A 19,359-nucleotide genomic window follows, 5' to 3' on the forward strand; every position below is an offset into this window, starting at 1 on the left:
ACTGTTCCCCTCATTACAGAAGCACTTAGTCTCGGTTTTGGGCTCAACCTTGGGTCTCTTCACTAGAGCAACAACTGGTTTGCCGTTTCATGAAGTATCCCTTCTTGCCCTTGCCCTTCTTGAAACTAGTGGTTTTACTAACCATCAACAATTGATGCTCCTTTTTGATTTCTACTTTCGCGGTGTCAAACATCGCGAATAGCTCAAGGATCATCATATCTATCCCTAATCTATTATAGTTCATCACGAAGCTCTAGTAGCTTGGTGGCAGCGACTTTGGAGAACCAGCGCTATCTCATCTGGAAGATTAACTCCCAATCGATTCAAGCGATTGTAGAACTCATACAATCTGAGCACATGCTCAACGATTGAGCTTTTCTCCCTTACTTTGTAGACAAAGAATCTTGTTGGAGGTCTCATACCTCTCGACAAGGGCACGAGCATGAAATCCCAATTTCATCTCTTGGAATATCTCAAAACGTCTTTGGCACCTCAATTCTAAGCCGTTAAGCATTACACATTGAACTATCACGTAGTCATCAAAAACGTGATGTCAGATGTTCGCAACATCCATAGACGACGCTCGAGGTTCAACACACCGAGAGGTGCATTAAGTACATAAGCCTTCTGTGCAGCAATGAGGACAATCCTTAGTTTACGGACCCAGTCCGCATCATTTCTACTATCATCTTTCAACTAAATTTTGTCTAGGAACATATCAAAAACAATAGAGGTGTAGCGCAAGCTACAACATAATTTGCAAAGACCTTTTGACTATGTTCATGATAATTGAGTTTAGCTAATAATATTACTAATAACTCCCACTCAAATAGACATCCCTCTAGTCATTCGAGTGGCGCATGATCCAAATCCACTAACTCAAGTCCGATCATCACGTGAGTTGAGTATAGTTTCAGTGGTGAACATCTCCATGTTGATCATATCAACTATATGATTCATGCTCGACCTTTCTGTCTCTTGTGTTCTGAGGCCATGGCTGTACATGCTAGGCTCATCAAGTTTAACCCGAGTGTTCTGCATGTGCAACTGTTTTGCACCCGTTGTATGTAAACGTTGAGTCTATCACAACCGATCATCACGTGGTGTCTCGAAACGACAAACAGTCGCAACGGTGCATAGTCGGGGAGAACACAATTTTATCTTGAAATTTTAGTGAGGGATCACCTTATAATGCTATTGTTGTTCTAATTAAAATAAGGTGCATAAAAGGATTAACATCACATGCAAATCATAAGTGACATGATATGGCCATGGTCTTGTGCTTCTTGATCTCCATCACCAAAGCACCGGCATGATCTTCATCGTCACCGGCGCCACACCATGATATCCATCGTCATGATCTCCATCATTGTGCCGCCATCTTGGTTGTCATGCTATCTATGCTATTACTACTAAAGCTACTACCTAGAAATATAGTAAACGCATCTGCAAGCACAAACGTTAGTTTAAAGACAACCCTATGGCTCCTGCCGGTTGTCGTAGCATCGACGTGCAAGTCTATATTTAACTATTACAACATGATCATATCATACATCCTATATATCACATCATGTCTTTGGCCATATCACATCACATGCATACCCTGCAAAAACAAGTTAGACGTCCTCTAATTTTTTGTTGCATGTTTTACGTGGCTGCTATGGGTATCTAGTATGATCGCATCTTACTTACGCAAAGCCACAACGATGATATAAAAATTGCTATTTAACCTTCTCCAAGGACTGCCTCGGTCAAATCCGATTCAACTAAAGTTGAAGAAACAGACACCCGCAAGTTATCTTTATGCAACAAGTTGCATGTTAGTCGATGAAACCAGTCTCTCGTAAGCGTACGAGTATGGTTGGTCCGGGCCGCTTCAATCCAACAATACCGCCGAATCGAGAAAAGACTAAGGAGGGCAGCAAATCGAACATCAGCGCCCACAAACTCTTTTGTGTTCTACTCGAGATTTCATCTACGCATGAAGCTAGCTCATGATGACACTGTTGGGGAACGTTGCGTGGAAACAAATAATTTCCTACGCACACGCAATACCTATCCATGGTGATGATCATCTACGAGAGGGGAGAGTGAATCTACATACCCTTGTAGATCGCTAAGCGGAAGCGTAAATAACACGGTTGATGTAGTGGAACATCTTCGCGATTGAAATCACAGGCCACCCGCGGTCTCATCAAGATCCGTCCCGATCCCATCACGATCCATCCCGATCTAGTGCCGAACGGACGTCATTTCCGCGTTCAACACATGTACATCTCGATGACGACCCCCGCCTTCTCGATCCAGCAATTGAGACGGGGAAGTAGATGAGTTCTCCAACAACATGACGGCGCGTCGGTGATGGTGGTGACCTATTCCTACAGGGCTTCGCCTAAGCACCGCAGAAATCTGATCTAGAGGAAGAACTACAAATAGAAGAGAGCGTAGCACGTGGTTGAAATTGTGTCCCAAAAACCATCAATACCTCTAGTATATATAGGAGGAGGGGAGGGGAGGAGGCAGCCTCAAACCCTCAAGGTTTGGCTGAAATACTCCAATCCTACTAGGAGTAGGATTCCTCCTTTCCACTTGGAAACATTTCCACCTTTTCCACCTTTGAGTTTTTTGCCTCTCAAACCTCATGGGCCTTAGTGGGAGCTTATGTCAGCCCACTAGGGGTTGGTTTGTATCCTCCCATAGCCCACAAGGCCCCTCGGGGCGTGACATCCCTCCCGATGGTCCTCGGTACCTTCCCGGCACTCCCGGTACACTACCGATGAGCCCAAAACTTTTCTGGTGACCAAAACAGGACTTCCTATATATCAATCTTTACCTCGGACCATTCCGAAGCTCCTCGTGATGTCCGGGATCTCATCCGGGATTCCGAACAACTTTCGGTTACCAACACCTATAACTCAACTATACCAAAACGTCACCGAACCTTAAGTGTGCAGACCGTGTGGGTTCGAGAACTATGCAGACATGACCTGGGACACTCTCCGGTCAATATCCAATAGCGGGACCTGGATGTCCATATTGGATCCTACATATTCTATGAAGATCTTATCGGTTGAACCTCTATGTCAAGGATTCATATAATCCCGTATACCATTCCCTTTGTCATTCGGTATGTTACTTGCCCGAGATTCGATGATAGGTATCTCCATACCTGTTTCAATCTCGTTACCGATAAGTCTATTTACTTGTTCCGTAATACAAGATCTCGTGACTAACTCTTTAGTTACACTGCTTGCAAGGCTTGTATGTGATGTTGTATTACCGAGTGGGCCCCAAGATACCTCTCCGTCACACGGAGTGACAAATCTCAGTCTTGATCCATGCTAACTCAGCGGACACCATCGGAGATGCATGTAGAGTACCTTTACAGTCACCCAGTAACGTTGCCATGTTTGATACACACAAGGCATTCCTCCGGTGTCAGTGAGTTACATGATCTCATGGTCATAGGAATGAATACTTGACATGCACAAAACAGTAGCAATAAACGTACACGATCATATGCTACATTTATAGTTCGGGTCTTGTCCATCACATCATTCTCCTAATGATGTGATCCCGTTATCAAGTGACAACACTTGCCTATGGCCAGGAAACCTTGACCATCTTTGATCAACGAGCTAGTCAACTAGAGGCTCGCTAGGGACAGTGTGTTGTGTATGTATCCACACATGTATTTGAGTTTCCAATCAATACATTTCTAGCATGGATAATAAATGATTATCTTGAACAAGGAAATATAATAATAACCAATTTATTATTGCCTCTATGGCATATTTCCAACACTAATCTTACCACCATCCAACAAGCCTACAGAGGAATTACTCACTCTCGGTGGTGAGCATCATGTTGGTGTTGATGGAGAAGGGTTGGTGATGACGACGACGACGAATCCCCCTCTCCGGAGCCTAAAACGGACTCGAGATCAGCTCTCCGGAGGAAGAACAGGAGGTGGCCATGGCTCCGTCTCGTGAAATGCAATGAAATCTTCTCTCCTATTTTTTCCCTCCGTGAATAGGAATTTATAGGACTGTAAATAGGGTCGGAGGAGCCACGGGGGACCCACAAGCCATCAGGGCGCGACCAGGGCCTAGGCCGCGCCCTGTTGGCTTGTGCCCCCTGGCACACCTCCTCCAACAGGTTTTCGCTCCAGAATTCATTATAATTTGGAGAAAAAATTCACAAAAAGTTTCGTCCACTTTGGAGAACTTTTATTTCTGCACAAAAATAACACCAAAGTAGTTCTGCTGGAAACAATGTTAGTCCACGTTAGTTTCATTCAAATCATGCAAATTAGAGTCCAAAACAAGAGAAAAAGTGTTTGGAAAAGTAGATACCTTGGAGACGTATTATACTTACACGTTCAGGACCGCTATCAAGATGCATACAAGGTTTGATATGATCATTACCAACTCATAGCAGCAGCGGAAGAAGAGTCAATGAAGATCATCGGTGTAGATTCCCGCAACTAGGAGTTTCCAACCTCCCAATCGTGAAAATATTTCCTCCCTTGATTGAATGTACGATCTCTCTACCAGATTGCACATATATGGTGTCATCGATCCAATAGCGCTTCGTTGCCCAGAACTAATCACTACCAGAGAGTAGGCAACCTTTTGGCAGAACAAAACTATTTCATGGATGGCGAGAGAGAGAGAGAGAGAGAAAGGCATATCATTTCATGCCGTTTTGTATGAGAGATGAAGTGTGTGTTGGATGGCTCCTCTCCAGCTCTTTATAGGAGGGAAATGGGTCCAAAACTTTCCCGACTTGATGGTTTACTCTCAGAAATTTTTTATTTCTCTGAGACACTTGTAGTTTTCTAACCGATTTGTTTTAGCCTCCAAAACTTTTCTCGTGAATTTCTCCCAGGATCCTAACCCAGTACTCAGCGGATAGATGACCCTTAAGGATGTGACCCTGTAGGTCGGTGAAATATAGACATGACTCGAAACTCCTTCGGGTCAATGATTAATAGAAGAACCGTGGGCATCCATATTGAGCCCTATACCCTAGCCAATGATATTTGAGTGGACCTTTAGTTTTCATCTGCTATTCATATTGCTTCATGATATGTTTCAGAAGATGAGGTAAGATTTATAGTCATCCCCGTGAATCAATAACTTGTTCACTATACAAGTTTCCTCGTTACCGATTTGTTCTCATTTCTCATTCCCGCGTTTCAACATCCATGTGATGAAACCACACTGTGTTCTTCCACACGATGGTGGATACAATATCACAAAGAGGGGCCAAAGAACATCTCTCCATTATCGGAGGAGAAAAACCCAGTCTTGAGATATCACGTTAGACAAACCCCCAAAGTTCATCATTTGGTATGAAAGAACTCGATACTCTATGGTCTAAGGAGATATGTAAACATTAACTTTCTCTGTGTTATTAACCATTAACTTATGACAAAATATCTCATAGTATAAAAAACAATCGACTCTGTTCAACACAAGTGTTCTTCTAACATTGTGTCCTCAAAGTTTCTGACACTAGCACACACATGTTTAGGAAAACAAAACCATCATGCAACACTTGAGCTAGTCATAGAGGCAATAACATGGATCTATGTTACCATTTATTATTCTACATGTGCACATGAGTTTTGCTTTGATCCTTGACATTATTGCTGACTCGAGAACCATTGTAGTTAGAATATAGAACATAAACATTAATTACGAACATGGAAATAAATAATAACATTTATTATTACCTCTAGGGCATTGATACGTCTCCGTCGTATCTATATTTTTTGATTGTTTCATTCCAATATTATAAAACTTTCACATACTTTTGGCAACTTTTTATATGATTTATGCGACTAACCTATTGATATAGTGCCTAGTGCCAATTCCTGTTTTTTGCATGTTTTTTTGTATCGCAGAAAATCCATATCAAACAAAGTCCAAACGTGATAAAATATACGGAGAATTATTTTGGCATTTATGTGATTTTTGGAGGTGGAATCAACGCAAACGGGGTCCCACAGAGCCAACAACCCACCAGGGCGTGCCACAGGCCCCAAGCGCACCCTGGTGTCTTGTGCCCTCCTTGAACGTTGGTTGGAGCCCTTCTTCTAGTGCAAGAAAGATAATTTATGGACAAAAATCATGGAACAATTTCAGCGTAATCGGAGTTACGAATCTCCGGGAATTTAGGAAACCGTGAAGGTCCAGATCTGGGAAGCGCGAAATTGAAGAGAACACAGAGGGATATCCAATCTCGGAGGGTCTCCTGCACCTCCGCCGCCATGGTGGCCATAGAACAGAGGGGGAACTCTTCTCCCATCTAGGGGGAGGCCAAGGAAGTAGAAGAAGGAGGGGGGATCTCTCCCCCTCTCTCCCGGTGGCGCCGGAGTGCCGCCTTGGCTAGGATCGTGACAACGATGTACATCAACAACCTTGCTACCGTCAACACCAAGTTTCTCCCCCTCTATGCAGTGGTGTAACACCCCTTCTCCCCACTGTAAACTATACTTAAACATGGTGCTCAACTCCATATATTATTTCCCAATGATATTTGGCTCTCCTATGATGTTTGAATAGATCCGTTTTGTCCTATGGGTTAATCGTGATCTTGGTTGGTATGATTGTATATTTTGTTTGTGGTGCTATCCTACGGTGCCCTCCGTGTCGCGCAAACGTGAGGGCCCCCCGCTGTAGGGTGTTGCAATATGTTCACGGTTTGCTTATTGTCGGGTTGCAGGGGTGAGAGCAACCTAAACGCGGATAAGTGGCTTATGGCGTATGGGAGTAAAGAGGACTTGGTACATAATGCTATGATTGGGTTTCACGACCTTAATGATCTTTAGTAGTTACGGATGCTTGCTAGTGCCCCAATCATAAGTGCATATGATCCAAGCAGAGAAAGTATGTTAGCTCATGCCTCTCCCAAATATAAAATTGCAAGAATGATTACCGGTACTTGTTATCGATTGCCTAGGGACAAATGACTTTCTTGTTGACAAAAGCAATCCACTTTTATTACCTTGCAATGTATTCATATTTTTATTCTCGCAAATTACTCGTAGTTTTATTCTTGCAGAATAGTTTCATACTTGTTTTAGGTAAAGCAAACGTCAAGCGTGCATAGAGTTGTATCGACGGTCGATAGAACTTGAGGGAATATTTGTTCTACCTTTAGCTCCTCGTTGGGTTGGACACTCTTATTTATCAAAGAAGGCTACAAACAATCCCTTGTACTTGTTGGTTATGAAGACCTTTTTCTGGCGCCGTTGCCGGGGAGAAATAGTGTGGGCTGAATATTCTCGTGTGTGCTTATTTGCTTTATGACTAAGTAGTTTTTATTTCCCGTTCTAAGTTGATCTCTATCTTTAGTTATGGATATGGAACACGAAACACCAAAAGAATTAGTGGTACTTGCTATTCATGGAGATGGGAAACCTCCTAAAACCCTCGATGCTCGTCATGTGAAAAATATTATGCACTACTTTGATAATCCTGAGAAAACCCCATTCAACATGATAATGGGAGACACGTTGGATCAACGTGAATACTTTAGGGATTATCGCTTGACACAAAAAGGGAAAATGTTATGGGATCAAATTGATATGTTGCATTGGTACACTTGGAATTTATGCCATAGATATGATTTTACTTGTTGCTCTAGGATGAATGCTCCACACCTTCCCTTTTCATGCAAATTTAATGATAATGAAACCTTGACTTCTTATGCTAATGGTATATATGATTACTATGACGTGGAATGAATAGAAGAATTCGTTGCTTTTAAGGGTGCTTATGAAATTGAATCTTTGTTTGAAAAGTTTGAAGATTTTGATGATTCAGTTTATAGACCTGAAAATTTTGCTATCCTTAAATATTGCTATGATAATTATAAATACAATTCCGATATTGATGCGTTTATTGAGAAAGTTTCCGCTTCCAAGTAGAGACTAATATTTTGCAGGAGTCTATGGAAGAAGGAATTGATGAAACTGTGAGCTCATTGGATGAAAAAGATGATGAGGAGAGCGAAGAACAAAAGGAGGAAGAGTAGATTGATCACCCGTGCCCACATTCTAATGATAGTAACTGTTCCACTCATACATTGTTTAACGTCCCTTCGTTCTTACCGAAGGATGGATGCTATGATAATTGCTATGATCCCATTGATTCGTTTGAAATATCCCTTTTTGATGATGCTTGCTATGCTTGTGGCCAAGATGCCAATATGAATTATGCTAGTGGAGATGAACTTCGTATTGTTCCTCATATTAATAATGAAATTGTTTCTATTGCACCCACACATGATAGTCCTATTATCTTTTTGAATTCTCCAAACTACACTATATCGGAGAAATTTGCACTTGTTAAGGATTATATTGATGGATTGCCTTTTACCACTACACATGATGATTTTGATGAATATAATATACATGTTCTTGCTGCTCCTACTTGCAATTATTATGAGAGAGGAACTACATCTCCGCCTCTCTATGTTTCCAACCGAATAAAATTGCAAGAAACTGCTTATGCTATGTATTGGCCTTTACTTGATGTGCATGAATTGTTCTTGTATGACATGCTGATGCATAGGAAGAGAGTTAGACTTCGTCATTGCTTGATATACGTTGATTTGTGCTCACTACTAAATGCCAAATCATTGCTAATTAAAATTGGCTTTGATATACCTTGGGATCCGGATGGATCCATTACTTGAGCACTTTATGCCTAACTTAATGGCTTTAAAGAAAGCGCTGCCAGGGAGACAAACCGGAAGTTTTAGAGAGTCATTTAATTCTGTTGAGTTCTTTTATAAAGTTTAAAAACAAAAGAACATATAGAGGGAAACTTAAAACTTCACAAAAATAGAAGCGATTGAAAGGTGATGCATTGTTGAAGTGGGGGTCGACCTTGAACACTTGTGTTCATGCTCATGGAAACAATGTAGAATTTTTCATGAATATTATCAAAAAAATAATTATCCCCTTGTACAAATCCATAATATTATAAAAATAATGTGCCTTTAGCATGGGTAGATTGCTTGTTGGTATGTGCGGTGCAGAAACAAAAACTTTGGTTGTAGCGCGTGAATTTTCATTTTTTACTGGAACGTAAAAAGGTTCTAAAACTTTTTGAACAGTCTTCATATACAAATTTTGTATTTCTTAAAACAATTTCAGAACTTTTGGAGTAACATAAGTATGGTAGATATAAAGATTGCTACAGACTGTCCTGTTTAAGACAAATTCTGTTATTGATGCATTGTTTTGCTTGTTTTGATGAAACTATCGATTTTTATTGGTGGTATGAGCCATGGAAAAGTTATATTACAATAGCTACAATTCAAAATCAAAATATTAATTGGTTTGCAACAGTACTTAGAGTCGTGATTTTCTTTATTATACTAACGGATCTTACCGGACTTTCTGTTGAGTTTTGTGTGGATGAAGTGATAAAAGATCGAGGAAGTCTCGATATGAGGAGAACAAGGAGAGGAAAGACCTCAAGATTGGGGATGCCCAAGGCATCCCAAGTAAATATTCAATGAGACTCAAGCGTCTAAGCTTAGGGATGCCCCAGAAGGCATCCCATCTTTATTTAACATGTATCAGTATGTTTTCGTCTTTGCTTTGTTCATGTGATATGTGCAAATCTTGGAGCGTCTTTTGCATTTAGTTTTTATTTTATTTTATGCACCATGCTGGTATGAGTTAGTCCATGATTGATTTATATACTGCTCATTGCACTTCGCTTATTGTCGGGAGCCCGATCCTGAATCATAAGAACCCAGCCTGTAACACATCACATCACTTTGCGGCCTCACGCACGGTAAACTCAACGGCAGCCACCTTACCTTGGCCGGGACAGTTTGCGTCTTTTGGCTCACGTATATGAATGTGTCGCTAGCATTCAAATGACAAGAACCCGGGTCGACATGGCTAGTTATAAACCCAAGTGGTACATCCGTACAGGGACATGCATACATAACCCAGCAAAGCAGGTGTTAGTCATCAGCGTGTGTAGACGAGTCGTAGCAAGCTACAAGGACTCCATTACACCGCGTGACATTTCCCCAAAGGGACAGACACAACATCAAAGAAGGATACATGTGTTGGGGAACGTCGCATGGGAAACAAAAAATTTCCTACGCACACGAAGACCTATCATGGTGATGTCCATCTACGAGAGGGGATGAGTGATCTACGTACCCTTGTAGATCATACAACAGAAGCGTTAGTGAACGCGGTTGATGTAGTGGAACGTCCTCACGTCCCTCGATCCGCCCCGCGAACAATCCCGCGATCAGTCCCACGATCTAGTACCGAACGGACGACACCTCCGCGTTCAGCACACGTACAGCTCGACGATGATCTCGGCCTTCTTGATCCAGCAAGAGAGACGGAGAGGTAGAAGAGTTCTCCAGCAGCGTGACGACGCTCCGGAGGTTGGTGATGACCTTGTCTCAGCAGGGCTCCGCCCGAGCTCCGCAGAAACGCGATCTAGAGGAAAAACCATGGAGGTATGTGGTCGGGCTAACGTGGAAAAGTCGTCTCAAATCAGCCCTAAAACCTCCGTATATATAGGTGGGAGGGAGGGGACCTTGCCTTGGGGCTCAAGGAGCCCCAAGGGGGTCGGCCGAGTCCAAGGGGGAAGGCTCCCCTCCAAACCGAGTTGGACTTGGTTTGGTGGGTGGGAGTCCTTCCTTCCCTTCCCACCTCCTCTTTTTTTTTCTCTTTGATTTTCTTTCCTAGGCGCATAGGGCCCTTTTGGGCTGTCCCACCAGCCCACTAAGGGCTGGTGTACCACCCTCAAGGCCTATGGGCTTCCCCGGGGTGGGTTCCCCCTCCCCCCCGGTGAACTCCCGGAACCCATTCGTCATTCCCGGTACATTCCCGGTAACTCCGAAAACCTTCCGGTAATCAAATGAGGTCATCCTATATATCAATCTTCGTTTCCGGACCATTCCGGAAACCCTCGTGACGTCCGTGATCTCATCCGGGACTCCGAACAACATTCGGTAACCAACCATATAACTCAAATACGCATAAAACAACGTCGAACCTTAAGTGTGCAGACCCTGCGGGTTCGAGAACTATGTAGACATGACCCGAGAGACTCCTCGGTCAATATCCAATAGCGGGACCTGGATGCCCATATTGGATCCTACATATTCTACGAAGATCTTATCGTTTGAACCTCAGTGCCAAGGATTCATATAATCCCGTATGTCATTCCCTTTGTCCTTCGGTATGTTACTTGCCCGAGATTCGATCGTCAGTATCCGCATACCTATTTCAATCTCGTTCACCGGCAAGTCTCTTTACTCGTTCCGTAATACAAGATCCCGCAACTTTCACTAAGTCACATTGCTTGCAAGGCTTGTGTGTGATGTTGTATTACCGAGTGGGCCCCGAGATACCTCTCTCTCACACGGAGTGACAAATCCCAGTCTTGATCCATACTAACTCAACTAACACCTTCGGAGATACCTGTAGAGCATCTTTATAGTCACCCAGTTACGTTGCGATGTTTGATACACACAAAGCATTCCTCCGGTGTCAGTGAGTTACATGATCTCACAGTCATAGGAATAAATACTTGACACGCAAAAAAACAGTAGCAACAAAATGACACGATCAACATGCTACGTCTATTAGTTTGGGTCTAGTCCATCACGTGATTCTCCTAATGACGTGATCCAGTTATCAAGCAACAACACTTTGTTCATAATCAGAAGACACTGACTATCTTTGATCAACTGGCTAGCCAACTAGAGGCTTGCTAGGGACGGTGTTTTGTCTATGTATCCACACATGTAAATGAGTCTTCATTCAATACAATTATAGCATGGATAATAAACGATTATCTTGATACAGGAATTATAATAATAACTATTTTTATTATTGCCTCTAGGGCATAATTCCAACAGTCTCCCACTTGCACTAGAGTCAATAATCTAGCCCTCACATCATCATGTGAATTACATTGTAATAAATCTAACACCCATACAGTTCTGGTGTTGATCATGCTTTGGCCGTGGAAGAGGTTTAGTCAACGGGTCTGCTACATTCAGATCCGTGTGCACTTTGCATATATTTACGTCCTCTCCCTCGACGTAGTCGCGGATGAGGTTGAAGCATCGTTTGATGTGTCTGGTCTTCTTGTGAAACCGTGGTTCCTTTGCTAAGGCAATGGCACCCGTGTTGTCACAGAACAAGGTTATTGGATTCAGTGCGCTTGGCACCACTCCAAGATCCGTCATGAACTGCTTCATCCAGACACCCTCCTTAGCCGCCTCCGAGGCAGCCATGTACTCCGCTTCACATGTAGAATCTGCTACGACGCTTTGCTTGGAACTGCACCAGCTTACCGCACCCCCATTAAGAATAAATACGTATCCGGTTTGCGACTTAGAGTCGTCCGGATCTGTGTCAAAGCTTGCATCGACGTAAACTTTTACGGCGAGCTCTTCGTCACCTCCATACACGAGAAACATCTCCTTAGTCCTTTTCAGGTACTTTAGGATATTCTTGACCGCTGTCCAGTGATCCACTCCTAGATTACTCTGGAACCTACCTGCCATACTTATGGCCAGGCTAACATCCGGTCTAGTGCACAACATTGCATACATGATAGAACCTATGGCTGAAGCATAGGGGACGGAGCGCATATGCTCTCTATCTTCATCAGTTGCTGGGCACTGAGTCTTACTCAATCTCGTACCTTGTAAAACTGGCAAGAACCCTTTCTTGGACTGTTCCATTTTGAACCTCTTCAAAACTTTATCAAGGTATGTGCTTTTTGAAAGTCCTATCAGGCGTTTTGATCTATCCCTATAGATCTTAATGCCTAGAATGTAAGCAGCTTCTCCTAGGTCCTTCATAGAGAAACTCTTATTCAAGTAATCCTTTATGCTCTCTAAAAACTCCACGTTGTTTCTAATCAGTAATATGTCATCCACATATAATATTAGAAACGCCACAGAGCCCCCACTCACTTTCTTGTAAATACAAGATTCTCCAACCACTTGTATAAACCCAAATGCTTTGATCACCTCATCAAAGCGTTTGTTCCAACTCCGAGATGCTTGCACCAGTCCATAAATGGATCGCTGGAGCTTGCACACCTTGTTAGCATTCTTAGGATCGACAAAACCTTCGGGTTGTATCATATACAACTCTTCCTTAAGGAAACCGTTAAGGAACGCCGTTTTGACATCCATCTGCCAGATTTCATAATCGAAAAATGCAACTATTGCTAACATGATTCTGACGGACTTAAGCATTGCTACGGGTGAGAATGTCTCATCGTAGTCAACTCCTTGAACTTGTGAAAAACCTTTTGCCACAAGTCGAGCTTTATAAACGGTCACATTGCCGTCAGCGTCCGTCTTCCTCTTAAAGATCCATTTGTTCTGAATAGCCTTGCGGCCCTCAGGTAGTACCTCCAAAGTCCACACTTTGTTCTCATACATGGATCCTATCTCGGACTTCATGGCTTCTAGCCATTTGTTGGAATCTGGACCCACCATTGCTTCTTCATAATTTGCAGGTTCATTGTTGTCTAACAACATGATTGATAAGACGGGATTACCGTACCACTCTGGAGCAGCACGTGGTCTCGTCGACCTGCGTGGTTCGACGGAAACTTGAACTGGAGTTTCATGATCATCATCATTAACTTCCTCCTCAACCGGCATCGCAACGACAGAGGTTTCCCCTTGCCCATGCGCCACCATCCAGAGGGATGAGAGGTTCGACAACCTCGTCAAGTTCTATCTTCCTCCCACTCAATTCTCTCGAGAGAAACTCCTTCTCGAGAAAAGCTCCGTTTTCAGCAACAAACACTTTGCCCTCGAATTTGAGATAGAAGGTGTACCCAACTGTCTCTTTTGGGTAACCTATGAAGACGCAGTTTTCCGCTTTGGGTTCCAGCTTTTCAGGCTGAAGCTTTTTGACATAAGCATCACACCCCGAAACTTTAAGAAACGACAACTTTGGCCTTTTGCCATACCACAGTTCGTATGGTGTCGTCTCAACGGATTTTGATGGTGCCCTATTTAAAGTGAATGCAGTTGTTTCTAATGCATAACCCCAAAACGATAACGACAAATCAGTAAGAGACATCATAGATTGCACCATCTCTAATAGAGTACGATTACGACATTCGGACACACCATTACGCTGTGGTGTTCCAGGCGGTGTTAACTGTGAAACGATTCCACATTGTCTTAAGTGAGTACCAAACTCGAAACTCAGATATTCACCCCCACGATCAGACCGTAGGAACTTGATCTTCTTGTTACGATGATTTTCCACTTCACTCTGAAATTGCTTGAACTTTTCAAATGTTTCAGACTTATGCTTCATCAAGCAGACATAACCATATCTACTCAAATCGTTGGTGAAGGTGAGAAAATAACGATATCCGCCGCGTGCCTCCACGCTCATCGGACCACACACATCGGTATGTATGATCTCCAACAAGTCACTTGCACGCTCCATTGTTCCGGAGAACGGAGTCTTAGTCATCTTGCCCATGAGGCATGGTTCGCACGTGTCAAGTGAATCAAAGTCAAGTGACTCCAAAAGTCCATCAGCATGGAGTTTCTTCATGCGCTTTACACCAATATGACCTAAGCGGCAGTGCCACAAAAATATGGCGCTATCATTGTTAACTCTAACTCTTTTGGTCTCAATGTTATGTATATGCGTATCGCTATCAAGATTCAATATGAACAATCCTCTCACATTAGGTGCATGACCATAAAAGATGTTACTCATAGAAATAGAACAACCATTATTCTCTGACTTAAAAGAGTAACCGTCTCGCAATAAACAAGATCCAGATATAATGTTCATGCTCAACGCAGGCACTAAATAACAATGATTTAAGTTCATCACTAATCCTGATGGTAACTGAAGTGAAACTGTGCCGACGGCGATTGCATCAACCTTGGAACCATTTCCTACGCGCATCGTCACTTCATCTTTCGCCAGCCTTCGTCTATTCCGCAGTTCCTGTTTCGAGTTGCAAATATGAGCAACAGAACCGGTATCGAATACCCAGGCACTACTACGAGAGCCGGTTAAGTACACATCAATAACATGTATATCAAATATACCTGATTTTTCTTTGGCCGCCTTCTTATCTGCCAGATACATGGGGCAATTGCGCTTCCAGTGACCCATACCATTGCAATAGTAACACTCCATTTCAGGCTTAGGTCCAGCTTTGGGTTTCTTCGTCGGATTGGCAACAGGCTTGCCGCTCTTCTTCGAATTACCCTTCTTGCCTTTGCCGTTTCTCTTGAAACTAGTGGTCTTATTGACCATCAACACTTGATGCTCTTTACAGAGTTCAGACTCTGCGACTTTCAGCATCGCAAACAACTCGCCGGGAGACTTGTTCATCCCTTGCATGTTGTAGTTCAACACAAAGCCTTTATAGCTTCGCGGCAGTGATTGAAGGATTCTGTCAGTGATAGCCTCTTGCGGGAGTTCAATCCCCAGCTAAGTTAGACGGTTTGAGTACCCAGACATTTTGAGCACATGTTCACTGACAGACGAGTTTTCCTCCATCTTGCAAGCATATAATTTATCGGAGGTCTCATACCTCTCGATCCGGGCGTTCTTCTGAAAGATAAACTTCAACTCCTGGAACATCTCAAATGCTCCATGACCCTCAAAGCTACGTTGAATGTCCCGGTTCTAAGCCATACAAGACTGCACATTGAACTATTGAGTAGTCCTCCTTACGTGCTAACCAAGCGTTCTTAACATCCTGATCAGCCGTAGCGGGTGGTTCATCTCCTAGCGCAGCATTAAGGACATAATCCTTCTTCCCAGCTAATAAGATTAGCTTAAGATTACGAGCCGAGTCTACAAAGTTGCTTCCATCATCTTTCAACTTAGCTTTCTCTAGGAACGTATTAAAATTCAGGATGACTGTAGCGTGAGCCATGATCTACAACACAAATATATTCAAAGTGGACTTTAGACTATGTTCAAGATAATTAGAGTTTAACTTAATCAAATTATATGCTAAACTCCCACTCAAAAAGTACATCTCTCTAGTCATTTGAGTGGTTCATGATCCACTTACACTAGCTCAACTCCGATCATCACGTGAGTTGAGTATAGTTTCAGTGGTAAGCATCCCTATGCTAATCATATCATCTATATGATTCATGATCGACCTTTCGGTCTCATGTGTTCCGAGGCCATGTCTGCACATGCTAGGCTCGTCAAGCTTAACCCGAGTGTTCCACGTGCGCAACTGTTTTGCACCCGTTGTATGTGAGCGTTGAGTCTATCACACCCGATCATCACGTGGTGTCTCGAAACGACGAACTGTAGCAACGGTGCACAGTCGGGGAGAACACAATTTCGTCTTGAAATTTTAGTGAGAGATCACCTCATAATGCTACCGTCGTTCTAAGCAAAATAAGGTGCATAAAAGGATTAACATCACATGCAATTCATAAGTGACATGATATGGCCATCATCACGTGCTTCTTGATCTCCATCACCAAAGCACCGGCACGATCTTCTTGTCACCGGCGCCACACCATGATCTCCATCAACGTGTTGCCATCGGGGTTGTCGTGCTAATCATGCTATTACTACTAAAGCTACATCCTAGCAAAATAGTAAACGCATCTGCAAGCACAAACGTTAGTATAAAGACAACCCTATGGCTCCTGCCGGTTGCCGTACCATCGACGTGCAAGTCGATATTTTCTATTACAACATGATCATCTCATACATCCAATATATCACATCACATCATTGGCCATATCACATCACAAGCATACCCTGCAAAAACAAGTTAGACGTCCTCTAATTTTGTTGTTGCATGTTTTACGTGGTGACCATGGGTATCTAGTAGGATCGCATCTTACTTACGCAAACACCACAACGGAGATATATGAGTTGCTATTTAACCTCATCCAGGGACCTCCTCGGTCAAATCTGATTCAACTAAAGTTGGAGAAACCGACACTTGCCAGTCATCTTTGAGCAACGGGGTTACTCGTGGCGATGAAACCACTCTCTCGTAAGCGTACGAGTAATGTCGGTCCAAGCCGCTTCAATCCAACAATACCGCGGAATCAAGAAAAGACTAAGGAGGCCAGCAAAACGCACATCACCGCCCACAAAAACTTTTGTGTTCTACTCGAGAAGACATCTACGCATGAACCTAGCTCTGATACGACTGTTGGGGAACGTCGCATGGGAAACAAAAATTTTCCTACGCACACGAAGACTATCATGGTGATGTCCATCTACGAGAGGGGATGAGTGATCTACGTACCCTTGTAGATCATACATCAGAAGCGTTAGTGAACGCGGTTGATGTAGTGGAACGTCCTCACGTCCCTCGATCCGCCCCGCGAACAATCCCGCGATCAGTCCCACGATCTAGTACCGAACGGACGGCACCTCCGCGTTCAGCACACGCGACGATGATCTCGGCCTTCTTGATCCAGCAAGAGAGACGGAGAGGTAGAAGAGTTCTCCGGCAGCGTGACGGCGCTCCGGAGGTTGGTGATGACCTTGTCTCAGCAGGGCTCCGCCCGAGCTCCGTAGAAACGCGATCTAGAGGAAAAACCGTGGAGGTATGTGGTCGGGCTGCCGTGGAAAAGTCGTCTCAAATCAGCCCTAAAACATGTGTATATATAGGTGGGAGGGAGGGGACCTTGCCTTGGGGCTCAAGGAGCCCCAAGGGGGTCGGCCGAGTCCAAGGGGGAAGGCTCCCCCCCCCCCAAACGGAGTTGGACTTGGTTTGGTGGGTGGGAGTCCTTCCTTCCCTTCCCACCTCCTCTTTTTTTTCTTTTCTCTTTGATTTTCTTTCCTAGGCGCATAGGGCCCTTTTGGGCTGTCCCACCAGCCTACTAAGGGCTCGTGTGCCACCCTCAAGGCCTATGGGCTTCCCCGGGGTGGGTTGCCCCCCGGTGAACTCGTGGAACCCATTCGTCATTCCCGGTAACTCCGAAAACCTTCCGGTAATCAAATGAGGTCATCCTATATATCAATCTTCGTTTCCGGACCATTCCGGAAACCCTCGTGACGTCCGTGATCTCATCCGGGACTCCGAACAACATTCGGTAACCAACCATATAACTCAAATACGCATAAAACAAAGTCGAACCTTAAGTGTGTAGACCCTGCGGGTTCGAGAACTATGTAGACATGACCCGAGAGACTCCTCGGTCAATATCCAATAGCGGGACCTAGATGCCCATATTGGATCCTACATATTCTATGAAGATCTTATCGTTTGAACCTCAGTGCCAAGGATTCATATAATCCCGTATGTCATTCCCTTTGTCCTTCGGTATGTTACTTGCCCGAGATTCGATCGTCAGTATCCGCATACCTATTTCAATCTCGTTCACCGGCAAGTCTCTTTACTCGTTCCGTAATACAAGATCCCGCAACTTTCACTAAGTCACATTGCTTGCAAGGCTTGTGTGTGATGTTGTATTACCGAGTGGGCCCCGAGATACCTCTCCGTCACACGGAGTGACAAATCCCAGTCTTGATCCATACTAACTCAACTAACACCTTCGGAGATACCTGTAGAGCATCTTTATAGTCACCTAGTTACGTTGCGATGTTTGATACACACAAAGCATTCCTCCGGTGTCAGTGAGTTATATGATCTCACGGTCATAGGAATAAATACTTGACACGCAAAAAAACAGTAGCAACAAAATGACACGATCAACGTGCTACGTCTATTAGTTTGGGTCTAGTCCATCACGTGATTCTCCTAATGACGTGATCCAGTTATCAAGCAACAACACTTTGTTCGTAATCAGAAGACACTGACTATCTTTGATCAACTCGCTAGCCAACTAGAGGCTTGCTAGGGACGGTGTTTTTTCTATGTATCCACACATATAAATGAGTCTTCATTCAATACAATTATAGCATGGATAATAAACGATTATCTTGATACAGGAATTATAATAATAACTATATTTATTATTGCCTCTAGGGCATAATTCCAACAACATGCCGGTCAATCAATGTGTCCGGAGCAGTAGCAAGCTACCAAGGCTCGGTGGAAGCACAAAGAGGCATTTCCCCATAAAGAGTACTACTAAAGGCACACAACTAGGTGTCGAATCCCACACATATAATGCATTTGATAACATACACACAATATGCACTATATGTGTAGATACAACATGGCATCACAACATAACTCTATGACTCAAGCTTTTATTAAAGACTCATAAAAGTCAACATAGTATGATATTTCAAACAGGGGTCTTGTGACCCGTCACTCAAGTCATACAAACATCAAGCGGAAGCCAAACATGTCTGGGTACAGACATCTACTAAAAATGGGTGGA

Source organism: Hordeum vulgare, chromosome 3H (genome assembly GCF_904849725.1).
Source record: "Hordeum vulgare subsp. vulgare chromosome 3H, MorexV3_pseudomolecules_assembly, whole genome shotgun sequence".
Lineage (NCBI taxonomy): Eukaryota > Viridiplantae > Streptophyta > Magnoliopsida > Poales > Poaceae > Hordeum > Hordeum vulgare.